Source organism: Temnothorax longispinosus, unplaced genomic scaffold, assembly GCF_030848805.1.
Source record: "Temnothorax longispinosus isolate EJ_2023e unplaced genomic scaffold, Tlon_JGU_v1 HiC_scaffold_283, whole genome shotgun sequence".
NCBI classification, from domain to species: Eukaryota; Metazoa; Arthropoda; class Insecta; order Hymenoptera; family Formicidae; genus Temnothorax; species Temnothorax longispinosus.
Genome location: NW_027270103.1, coordinates 441 through 14,105, shown reverse-complemented (window position 1 = coordinate 14,105; position 13,665 = coordinate 441). Strand labels below are relative to the sequence as shown.

Sequence of the window (13,665 nt, the reverse complement as noted above, 5' to 3'; positions counted from 1 at the left end):
GCTAGAAATTATCATGTTTACCAAATTCGTTTATTACTTCACAAATTTGCGTTAAAATTACAAAAAAGAACAATTTCAATATTTTGTTATACTATATGATATGTTATACTATGATATGTGATATGCCGGAGAAGTTTTATCGCGATCAAAATTAAGTATGTTGTTAGGACTTTCAAAGTTGCGACTTACAGGCCAGTTACGATTTAAGGATCTATCAAAGATTTTTTTTTAAATGTGTGTGTTTGGAAATACACAAAAAATTTATTATTTCATATCTCTCGCTTTAATAACGGCGTGCTGCTCTTATTCGCCTTATGTGATGATACTGATTATTTTTTAATTACGTTATTTAAATTCAAACTGGAGCAATTTAATAAACGAGATTATATTTAGCACCAAAAAACTACGGGAAATTATTATCCTTTCTCTTGTGTTCGAAAAAAGTCATTTTTTGTTGAACAGTGTTACTAACCATTAGCAGAAATCCATTTTTGTTCTTCTTCAGCAATCGTATGGCCTGCGTCGTCATATTCGCTAGCGAGGGTATCTCGTCAGTCTTCACAGCGTGGAAGGGCATGTGACCAGGTGAGAAAACACCAAAGATGTGCGATGTGTTAGCTATATCGATGGACATGAGGTCCTGCATGTTGGTGACGGTTCTTCCTTTGGGATGACTCGCTTGCCATTCGTCTACTAAGTTTCTGCCATCAGATCGCTCGCAGGAGGAATCACTCGTATTCAATTTCAAGCCCACTTGTTGTGCTCCGCCACCCAAGATAACCTTTTAAAAAATATGGATTTAATATTTATGGATTCAAATTGCAATAGCGAATTTAGATTAGTTGAATACAGGATATTATATCGTAGATCGTAAGTTTTATAGGATTATATATTTCCCATTGTGGATATTTCTAATTATAAGGTGATAAATCATTTTTTTAAATGATACTAATAATCTTTTTATTATCATGTTCTTTTGTGTATTTATTATATACAATTTCTATTTGTTGTTAATTTGTTAGATTTGAAATTATATTGATTTATACAAATGTAAAGATGCGCAAATGCGACAAATTACCTTAAACTGACTTCCTGGTTCATCCTCAATGAGTTGTCTTGCGATGTCTTTAATGCATGATTGGTTGATCCTTCGGTACCTCACTATCGCATTCCCAATGTCGACGATTAACGTGCGCGTAAAAGTCCCGCCGGAGTGGCATGAGTGATGCGAGTAGTGGTAACAAATCCTGTTAATTAATCATGCACAGGTTATTCCTCAAATTTGTTTGCTTCTGAATAGCAATAACAATGATTAGAATTAAAAGTCTTCAGTAATTTCATACATTAGGATACTAAAGTAACGTGATATACTTAATATGTTATAAATATAAAACTTCTGTTACATAAAATATGTATACTATATATTATGTTGCAATTTGAAAAGATACTTGTATTGCATTTCGACGCGCATAGTCTGACTGTTCGCTGATGATTTATTCATGCAGAGCAACGTAACGAAAAGATGATCATTGGCGAAGTTCAAGATACATAGGAAACAAATGTGTAAAATACTAATCAGCGAGTCATGTAAAAAGCTTCCATTATTTTGCCAAAGTAGAAATCAGTCATAGGTAGCCGACCGATCGTCCGCGACACGGTAGAAGATCGGCTTATGACCTCCTCGTTTATTAAGTATACTTTTACTGTGGTGTATAACTTCAACAAGGTTCATTCAGACTAACACTTAATTCGATTTTAAGATTTTTTTTTTTTAAGCGGTATCCATAATTAATGTAGAGAATCTAAGCCGATTTTTAGTATTTTTTAAATTAAAAAAAAAAACCTAAATTTGAGAAAGTTATAGCTTACTAAAGTTTCTTTGATGACGGCATCTTTAAAAGGTATGACGTCATTTTTTATATAAGGTATGACGTCACAGCACATTTTCGTGTACTATATACTCTTCAATTTTGAAGATATTGCAAAAATTCAAAAAGTTTACAAAGAAAGTATGCCATGATCTATCACACCGCTTAATAAAAAATTTATGTTAAAACCGAATTATGTTAATGAAATAGCCCCGATCACGCATGACACGTGTTCTCTATAGGACTGATACTCGTAATCATTCGTAAATCACGTGAGTACAATTTATATTCGAATGCCGCTTCTAAAAATATCCTTAATAATCTAAATGTTTCTTCAGTCTAGTTTTTAAGTTTTGTCTGAAAACGATGGTTATATAAAGAAATAAATATTAATTTCACTAAACCAGAGAGAAGTTAGCATCAAATATATAATTATATATTTCGTAAGATTAACTTTGAATTATTAGCAAGATTTCAATTTGGATTTGTTTGTTTAATATAAATTGTAATTAAATAGGTATGTATTATCAAACGATTATGATCAAATTTACTACGTATGCACGATGAATAAATTATATGCACCGACAAGAAAATTTATGAAATTAAATTAAAAAAGTAAAATCATATTTTTAATAATCCATACATAATGTGATCATGCGTACAATACTAAACTTGATCGCTTAAGCTTATTATATGTTGATGATAAAAATTTATAGATTTCTTATCTCAATGCTGTACCGTGCAGAATTCGCTTAATCAGGAGTTAATCAACCGACAACGGTCGGCGATGCATGAGAGATTTCGATCTGTTTCTTTCTGATTTATGTTCTGATTTAAGGTTTGATCTGACTGTGTTGAATGACTTTTATTGATTATGCACACGAAATTTGTCGACCGAACAAAGTTTCAAACGGCGAGTAATAGCAGCTCTATTGTCACAGCCGAGTTCTTAGTTAGCTTGAGATTTTTTTCGGTGTGTTGCTTATAATGCCTCGCCTAAAATTATTTTCTTACAGCTCCATAAATAATTCTAAGTTAATTACTCCAGGTAGAATGAGATAATCTTATGAGAAATATATCGTGCAAAACTAGAAGGTGTAGACAATCTTAAATCTTTCAGTTAATGGAGAAGAAAGATATATAGTATAGTTTTCAAAGGTCAAAGCTCTCACCAGTATCCATGCTGCGCCCAGTCAGCTACCGTGGTGACTTTGCTTAATGCGTTGATTTTCTTATCACATTTGCCATATTCGGCTCTGGCATCCAGTCCAATAACCCTGTATTTGGTTTTTACGCCAGAAAATATAGCAGTTGCCGTCCCTGCCGAATCCGGTACTTGCTTGTTTACGTTGTAAGTCTACAAATTTATGATAATTGTGAGATATTTATATTTAACGTGTGATGCAATTTCGATAATCGATAACGAGTGTTCGGTTTAAGGAAATAATTTTTCTTACATTATCGGCATTAATCGAAATTTTCGAAGCACGAGATTCGACCGATATATTGTAATCGTTGTCACGTTTATCTTTTCCGATAGCGTGATAAAATATATTACGTCATGTAGAGGCGTGATATAAGTTAACAAATTCTCATGACAATTCTCAAGTTAAAAATTCTCACAAACATCGTGTTTGTCGTATTTTCTTGTCGAGGATAGACGCGGCGTCCTTATCAAAGGCGCGGAATTAAGCGGCTTAACGTGACGGGATTTCCCAATATCGTTGCGCCTCGCGAGACCGCCCCGTCGAGATTGAAGGCACGATTGATGCAATTTGATGTCTACCTTGGCAAGGCCGGTGTTGGAGAATTTCTCGAACGCGAGTTGGTATTCTTCACCGCTTTGGCCATTGAGCTGACCTATATAGATTCGACCGGACGTAATGGTGGACAGGCCCATACCGTCCCCGATGAAGATGATCACGTTTTTGGCACGATTCTCGTTTTTCTGCTCCGACAGGATTCTGTGCAGGGTCTCTTGGCCGGACTTCAGCCAGAAGGACATATCTGATAAGAGATCAGAATTTCGCTTCGATGCCAAGGAATACAATCGATTGATCGTGGTAGGACGGATAGAACGGAATTAAACCGAAAATTTAAAATATTGAATAAAATATTTGAAGGAATAATGAGAAGTCTTCCATTATCTCTTAATAACTACTATCTAAAATGTAGTTTTATCTACGATATATATAGAAAAAATAAAGTAAAATTCGATCAAAGTTAAGTTACTAATCAATATGTGTAAATTAAGTTTAAGACATTTACGCTGTGTGCTTATTGATTTCCTAGAACATTGCATGATAAATTTGGAAATTAAAACAATAATGTTGTTATCTGCAATGAACAATTTTGTATTGACAAAAGCTATTTTGTGAGATATATCTCGACACTTATAACTTGCAATAACACATAAACAGCTTGTTATTTAACAAAACAGTTTCGATGCAGAAAAACCTCAGGCATACAGTATCGATACTGATCGATGAAGGCATGTTATTTGATCGAACTTTGCATATTATTTTATCGATTTTTTATAATAAGACAAAATTTACGTAACTTTGATTTGATCGATCAAAGCAATCTGCTTTTTTCCAGAAATTTATCAGTGAATGACGCAAAAGTACTTTGAGATTCTTTTATATATTTATTATAAACACGTTTAAAATTTGCAACGGACATATGCTTATTAATATCATAATTATGAAAAATTTGAAGAACATGAAATCTAAAACTTATGTTTGTGGTATTTATGTAAGAGAACTGTGACATCTAATTTGAATATATTTCAATTGTTTTATAGTATGACGATTATAACAAACCTTCATAATCCGTGGATCCTTTACGTAGCGCTTCGGAATCTCGAAGAGCTGTCACGATGCAAAGTAATAGAATGTAGTGCTTCATTGTGAATGTTTTTGCTCTGCAATAAATAAAGAATTTATCATTATTATTCTATAGAGTGGAATTTTCCTTTTTGTATATTATTATCAGTGATGAGTAAAATTATATTTATTGTTTATTGTCAAAGTTATTATTAAATTATTATTATTTTATTAAATTTAGAAATGTTAGTTTAATTATTCTTATTATTTTAATAGTACATTTTTCTGATTAGGTTCTTACATAATTCTCTTCAAACCAAATCAGAAACTTTGGTTTGTCAGTGAATAATTAACAATAAAGATTTTTACTCGACTCAGTGGTCACGTTTATTAATTATAACCGTTAAACGTTGCAATCTCTGGCTTTGATCCTTCTTAAGTGTAAATCTAAGTCATAAAATTAGTATAACGCAGCCTTCAACAAACATTTCACTAGTCATGGCATTGCACCAAAACAGTTGTCATAATTCATAAATCTGAAAGATGTTCCGTGTGTGTCATATGTACGGTAAAGTAATACATGTAACAATGTCTCAACTTTATAAAACTTATGAAAATAGTATTAAAAGAAACATAGCACGACTTAATGGTCGGAATGTCGTGACGATTATAATTAATAAATGTGGCCAGTTAGGTCGAATAAAAATTCTTATTGATAATTCTCTTTGTTTCATGCAAACTGTATGTCATTAATGATCTCTAAATCATTAAACTGAGACTAACTTAAATGTGAATAAACTATGTACACATAATTAGTTCTTGAGAATTTTGAAGGAAAATTGTTATCAGCTGCATTTTATCGTGTTACTGGCATTTTTCCACGTGTGCATGTTTCTATTTACTAAATTAGATAATTGTAAAAAGAGAAGTTATCTTTCCTTCTGTTTCTTATGTCACATTTTAAATCCACTTTAGACGATTTGTAATTTGTGTTGAAAATTTCAGAATAGAATTTTATTTATTATTTTATATGCCGTGTATTTTGATGTAATATATATTTTAATATATATGTTAAACGTATAATGTTTTAATATACACGTATTTTAATATATATTTAATGTATGCATTTTGAGATTCTTCGAATGTATTACAGTTATTACACATAAAATTATAAACCAATTTTTATCTTGAATTTTAATGCGAATTATAGATCGTTTAAAATAAACTGTCTATTGTTTTATTTTGTCATATAGTACTCTCTTTCTGTTAATTTTGTTTTATCCAGTTTTCAAGTCTTTTGCGTGATAAGATGAAAGACATGTGATTTTCTTTTAAAACGAATAAAAGACAACAAATTGCAAAATAAAATGAATATTGTGAGAAAACCTATTGGAAGAAAAATATTTTAAATGATTGTTAAAAGGTTCCAAGAATATTAGAAAGATCTTAAGATAGTAGTTGCAGTAGATAACAGACGGAAACGACGAGATCTATTTGTCATTAAAAAACCATTTACGTGCATTTCCGTGATTGATATCTATAATACTGTTGACAGTATTAGAAAAAATACAGAAAAAGGGTAAACACTGCTGGCTTAATAATTATGTTAAAATTAATGATTTATTAAATATTTTAATTTTTTTTGCTCAATTACTATAGTGTATTATAAAAAAAAAAAACTCACTGCAGTGAGACTTACTGTTCAAATTTTGCCTATAATCAGTCATCTTTGTAGCTATTTTTTATCTACCCTACTAATAAAAATACCTTGGAAGAAAAATGAGTTTGTCAAAATCTGGAAGTTTTTTTTTTAATTAGTAGATTGGCTTTTATTTTTAATTAGTCGCTATAACACTAATTAGACTTGTTCAAAATTCTATTAAAATATAATAAAATAATGTAAATATAAGTTTTATATTTAAAAAGTATTTAAAATTTGATTAACAATAATGTGGATATTGTTAGTAATAAATCTTTTACTCTACTAATACTATAGTCAGCAATGTCAGCATAAATTGTGGCTCACCCGACGCGATCAGCTATTCCTAATTTAACACACCATTAGCTTTGCATTAAACTACCATAATAGGTGATAAAGGGGAACTGTATAAAAGTCAGTTACTAAGCTAATAAAATTACTATAATGACAAATGTATCCTACTTATACCGAAAAGTCCTGGCTCGATCGGCTTTGCGATTATTCTTGCACACTTTTCCCACGTTTACAAACGCTTGCAAGTACTTCGCGCACAATTCTGTTTGTAATTTTCCGTTTTTTAAGTAAAACACACAACTATTGTATAACTTCGCAGTTTCCTTGCGAAATGTATGTATTGTTATCCTAATTGAAAATGTTTGGTTACGACAGCATGTAATTGAGTATAATTAAGTATAATTACACGCTGACCATATTATCTTTACTTTATATGCGACATCTTGAAAAACCTAAGGATCAATTTGCTTGCCAACAAGTTGAGAAAGAGAAAAATGATATTTTATATATGTTATTGTATTGTTTTTTATGAAGGAATGAAAGTTATAGTGGTGTAAGTTAAATTTTTAAAAATATTAACTCCTGTGCATATATAGATGCAATCTATACAATATATACATTGCATCTATGCACACGAGTCAATATTTTAAAGAATTTGATTTACACCACTATGACTTTTACCCCTCCATATACTTGGACATTAAGCAATAATATAGGTGTGTATGTGTTAAGATATCTCATTATAATTATTATAAATATCTATTAAATTATATGATAATATTCATGCCGTGTGTACAATCTTAAATAATTTTTGATAATCGGATAATTTCAAGATAAAAATAAAAATAAAACTTTCGCGCATCATTTACCGCGCTTGGTTCTTAGTTAGCCTGTTTTCTATATTTGTGTATTTCTATTGGAGCCTATACTTCAAATTTCAAGATAGTTTTTATTTTTAACTATTAATTGCATTAAGTGTCTTCTATTTTTTTTTTATAAAATTTAGAATGTTTAAGAAATTGTATTATACCTATTTCATTTAAATGGAATAGAAATAAATGTATTTTATTATTTTCCAAGTTTGGGAAGATAATTAGCTCTGTATTATTACTTAACTCGCTAATAATAGCTTAAACCAATTCGGCTTGTAATAATTCGGTAAAATTCCCGGTTATTTATTTTTATCAAATTTATCGCGAGATTAAATTGACAATTTTTCAGAACATTATTTGAAAGACGATACGGATTGACGATATTAACGTGTATACATTCGAACGGGGTCGCTAGCCGACCTAGTTCCTATCTCGCTCCCTTTTCAGCAAGCTTGATTGTTCGAATCTTCTCACGTATTCCTCAAGCACCCCGAGATGCAGCTTTAATCTTGCACGCAGAAAATGACAAACCGAGTTACCACTTACCTGAGGTAATGTGAGGTGTCGTAAAGGAACTCGGTATACGATGTATCACCACGACGGTGTCAATTCGATTGGACTTGTCGATACGTCAATTCAACGATGTCTCGGCAATGCACGTCTTAAAGCGTGACATTGTCGGGAATGAAGCACACGGCACAGCGAGCGGCGTCCTTTAAATCGCGTCTCGTAATCACCTGGCTACTTCTCCAGTCAATTAGTCACCGATAGTATCCGTAATAAAAGCCGCCCGCGGCCGGCCCTGATTTTCCACATAGCAAAATATATCACCCCAAGATATCTGGAAGATATCTCTATAACCACCAGAATGTTCGGGAGCCGATCGCGACGAGATCGTCCCAATTGAAGTGCCGGGATACGCTCAGAGATGAGCGTGAAGACAGTCAGTTGCGCGAATCCTAATATTCGCTGAAGGATCGTGAGCGAAAGAAGACTTTGAATAGTCAGCTCGTTCGTGCGGTAGGCTGACAATCCTTTTAATAAAATCTCGTGTCGTTCGTTGTTGTGTGATTCTATTGAGACTGAATATTGTTTGCGTGCGGTAAAAACTGAATTTGCGAGTTGACGCCCGTATCATTTTCGCGATCGTCTTCGGCCTCGCGATCAAGATCTCCGTCGGCCGCGAGCAAGATGTCCGACTGCAAGATCTCCGAGGATCAAGGTGAGTAGGAGGGATAGGACCTTTGTTCCGGGACGACTGGGCACTAGTTTCCACTACTTCCCAAAGCAAGTGATGCGAGTTAGTTCCAGAAGTGGAACCTTAGCATCTCTTTCAATCTCTTTTGCCAAGACCGTTATTATAGTGCGTGGTGAAAAACCACATCCTACAAGAGGTGGCACTGTTTTCGCAAAACACTTCGGATCTAGACCGGGAAGTCCGGGAGAAGTCGGTTGGCCTCTCGTGACGTGTTGCTCTTGCGCTGCGGTCGTTACCTCCGGCGCGGCGCCGCCCGAGCAAAAATCTTCTAAGTCCCCTCGCGACGTGTGGCTTTCGCTGGGACGAATCGATACGGCGTCCAGTTCTCTCAGATTGTATTATTAGCATGTCTCCGTTCTGATTATTTCTTAATCCGGTTCTACATCGCACTATTAATTGAGGATGGATCGCGGTTTTTTTTAGATTAATATTTATATCATTGAAATTTGACAAAGTGCTAAAACTGCAATGAAATTACGTGCGGCTAATCTCTATGAGATAGGTATATATTCTTCTTTTCTACGCTCTTGTTCCTTGTGCGAGATATTATTTTATGTAACATGATTTCGTTGTTTTTAGTACTCTTGATAAGGACACAAAACGAGTGTCGAAACGTTGAGGAATGAACTAACGTAATAGTACGGCATTAAACGTAACGTCAGTTTGGTCAAATAATACCTCTTATTATATTTTCTTAGTTTATATAAATATGATAATAAGTAGCCTTATGGCTTTCTTTATATCACTTACGGAATCTGAATGCCTTATTCTTATCGCCAATCCATATATTTTGTTAATTTTTTTATAGGTGCGTCTGTCAATTTTTCTTTTCCTCCAAGTTTCGCTACTTTTTAAATATTTCTCAATTGAGTACCCATTCGTTTTTCTACGTGTCCGACACATTCACTTTTTTTTAATATTAGATCTTCGCCATAAAGGTTGTAAATCTAGAAGTGCTTTAAAAGTTTTCGAATCACCATCACCGACGTAATTAGTATATTTTACACCAAATTCTTCTTCAGATCTTAAAAACATTTCTTGCATTGAATCCATCTCCATTTTTCCAGCTGATCCAGAATGATTAACGCGATGCATGTTTCTTCATGAGTCTCGAGTCATTCAAAATATTCCGGAGTATCTTTTTATTTTTCCAAAATGTGCAAAATTGGCAGTAACTGCTTTTTACTACAAGGTCAATTATTTTTCCAGGGTTTAGTCCTATAAGCGTTGTCACACCATATAATGATGAAAGCCACGCTTTTTCCAAGTTCCACCACCAGAAACTGTGAAATTTACAACTGGATTTTCTTTTTGTGAAATTAATTCCTTTTCTTCTTCTACTGCTTTGCGACATAACGCACGGAAAATTGCATTTGCTGCAGTGTGAATATTTTCTACAGCAGCGTAATATACAGAAACATTCAATCTTTTACACATATCCATAAGACCACAGAAAATATTAATATCTTCTCTACAAATTCCCAACAGTCTCATAACAAATACTATTCTTCGATTGATTTCAAAGGCATTATTTACAAAAGGCGACCTGAGTCAATTTTTCTACCACATGAGTATATAATGGCAATTTTAAAACCCAATCCACGATTTTCCGTTTTAGCTAAACTTATATCTTTTTTACATTCTTTACAAATTAACATTTGTGAAAGAGTGCTGAAAACGGTAAAGATTTCGATGAATCTGTTGCTATGATTTTGATTGATAAAAAAATCACAATCCGCAGATTTCAGTTTTTTGCAGCAGATGACGTTGCTTCAGTATCCTCTTCTAATGTATGCTGATTTCCTTGGAAACGTTTTTTTCGCGGTTTTGCTGGACAAAATTTCCAGATTTATCACCTTTGCGAGGCATCTTTCTACTTTCTACGTTAGACACGTTTAATTATATCGGTCGAAAAGTGATACGATACTGAGGAACTGTTTGCAATAGCCTGCACAAACTTGATTCACACACACATACAAACGTGTTTGTGTGTGAATAGAAAAATACTTTCAAAAGATTCCAAACATAACAATAGCCGACCCTAAATATCGATCCGTTATGCTCTTGTACCTACCGGCCGACTACCTGCTGTTTGGGACTCTGACGCGTCTCACTAAACAGAGCTATAACTTCTTTATTTTTGCGAATTCGACTTTATAACTGTAGGAACATATTTTTAAGATGTTATACTTTTAATTTATGCAAAAAATTTCCATTTTTGACCCGTTACACTAGAATCCCCCCTTAATTAGGCATTTGGTTACTTTATAGAGAGTCATAGTTACGACCGCTCCGGGGGGTCTGGGGGGGGGGGGGTTAGCCACAGGCATCCCCGGGGTGTCGCGCGATTCTTCCCAGTACTGATAAAAGCCGGATGAAGCTTTTTCTACTCAATAATGAAAGTTTCCGTTGAGCGGAAAGAGAGCAGAGACAGCCACATGATAGAAATAGAAAGAAGATGATAGATGTGCATCAGTGCAGTGCATGCAGTGCCATGACCGCCCAGGCGCTCGCTGCGGATGCTCGAAGCAGAGATCCCAATGGTGCAGTTTTGCCCGCTACCTGCGCGCCTGGTGGGGTCCCGGGGACCCTTTCTCTGTCAGAGCTACAGGGTCCCCGGGGACCCCACCAGGCGCGCAGGTAGCGGGCAAAACAGCACCATTGGAGTCGGGATAGATCGACAGTCAAAGTCTTTTCGCGCCTAGCTGTTGAAGACTGCGAACGTATAGTCGAGTGCGGTCTTAAAGTATTCTAGATTCTGCAATATTATGTATATTGTTTATTTGAGATCGTAAATACGCTCAGGGAAAAAAGACAGTTTCGCGATACGCGATTACTATTAAAAGTCTTGACGCAGCGTTCGTTCTACGAGTAATTAATACGATATTAACGTCGTATTCCGAAGGATCGAGATTTGTACCCCTAACAGCAAATGTATATTCTGAGAATGTTCAGAGGATTTTGTTAACTCAAAACGAGATTCAACATAATTATTTAAATAAATCCTCATCCTAATCCTTGACGAAATCGTTCGTGAACCGAGTGTTAGTGCGCGACTTTATCCGAGGACATTGATCATTACTACGCATGAAGCTGAGCAGCGGACATTTCGTATCTTAACCGTGAGTTATCGGAGCAGCTAAGACAGAGCAGTGAAATCATTCAAAGAATGTCCGCCATGATAAACGTGAACCAGAGGTCCGGCGTTCAAGGAGCATCCACGGCAACGTCAGGACATTCCAGTCGAACGTTTGTATCTACCGTGCCTCCCGCACAGGCAGTCCATCTCTTGGCGTCCCAGCTACCAAATTTCGGAGGCTCTGAGGACGAGAATGTCGATGTGTGGATAGAGAAAGTGGAGAACGTCGCTCGGATACACGGAGTGACGCACGAAGTGGCGCTTTTAGCCGCCACAAGTAAACTGACCAATAACGCGCAGCGATGGCTCACCCAGAATACAGGCACTGTTAATAGTTCCTGGATAATGTTCAAGCAGATGATTACACGACGATTCAAAAGAAGAACATTGATGTACGTCGCCATGAGAAAAATAGAAGCACGAATATGGAACTTCGCCAAAGAGTCATTCATGGATTATGCGATGGACAAGTTGGACCTTATGCAAAATGTCTCGATACCTGAAGTCGATAAAGTTCAATTATTGATAGATGGAATTACGAATAATGCGCTGAGAGGAACAGCAACAGCGCTGGATACCGAAGACGTCGACGAATTCCTGGATCAGATGCATCGCATCACATCATCATTCGCGGTGAAGAAAAATGTCTCGATCAAGCCGCAAACTGGAAAAGACTTTTCTGCAAAGAAGGGAAGTCAATCGAAGGTGTTGGTGCCTCACAATTCTTCTCCCAATCCGGTGCCAGTGTCTAAGGACAAGTTTTGCGCCTATTGCAAGGCCAAAGGCCATGTGCGTGACGAGTGCTACAAACTAAAGCGCAAGGAGCAGTTACCGGCAACAACGCCGGCTATCTCTTCTACAACGGTGTCAGCCGTGGATGTGGATTACGCGACGCCTTCGCCGGAAACCGCGACACCATCATCGGAGACGACAACGGTGGCCTGTGTCGCTGAGAAGGAACGGAAACTCGAACTAAATAACTTCCGGATCAAGGTTACATCTTTAAATAATATTAAGTCCGAACTGATAGCTCTTGTTGATTCGGGAAGCCCGATATCCTTCATTCGTCCGTCTATTTACGAGAAATATTTCGGTTCGTCTGTTAACGAAAAAAATTGTTTTCATTCGTACAAAGCGTTAAATGATTCGCCTATTCGAATAACGGGTACAATCTCGTCAAATATAATCTTATCTCCGTTACCGGATTTTTCAGCTTCGATTGATTTGAAAGTTTTGCAAAATGATTCTCTGTCAATGGATTTGATAATCGGTATGGATTTCATTAATGAGCATAAATTAAAAATTGTATATATACCGATAGTCCGGAGAATAGATTACAGTTATTTAACGAGATTGCGTTTGCGGGTGCGATTACTGAATCATCTGAAAATTTTGACGAAAAGTTATCGTTTATCGAAACCGATTTTGATAATAATGTCAAGAAACGTTTAATTTTTGTATTCAAGGAAGTTGAATTAACGGAGGTAACCCCTCCCGGAGAAAAATATTTGGTAAGAGTACCACTCAAGGATGATTCAATATACGCATACGCGCCTCGACGCGTTTCGTGGAAAGAAAGAGAGCAAATGAGGGAAATAATAGACGATCTCTTGCGAAGAGGTAAAATTAAGCCCAGTTCTTCCCCGTATTGCGCGAGAACGGTTTTAGTTCGAAAAAAGAACGGCAAAATGCGGTTATGCGTAGATTTCA

At 35.4% G+C, this 13,665-nt stretch overlaps 1 pseudogene; it reads right to left on the bottom strand.

Moving 5' to 3' along the window:
• Positions 1 to 149: 149 nt before the first annotated feature.
• Positions 150 to 8,911, bottom strand: LOC139824174 (alkaline phosphatase 4-like; annotated as a pseudogene).
• Between the last annotated feature and the right edge of the window lie 4,754 nt (positions 8,912 to 13,665).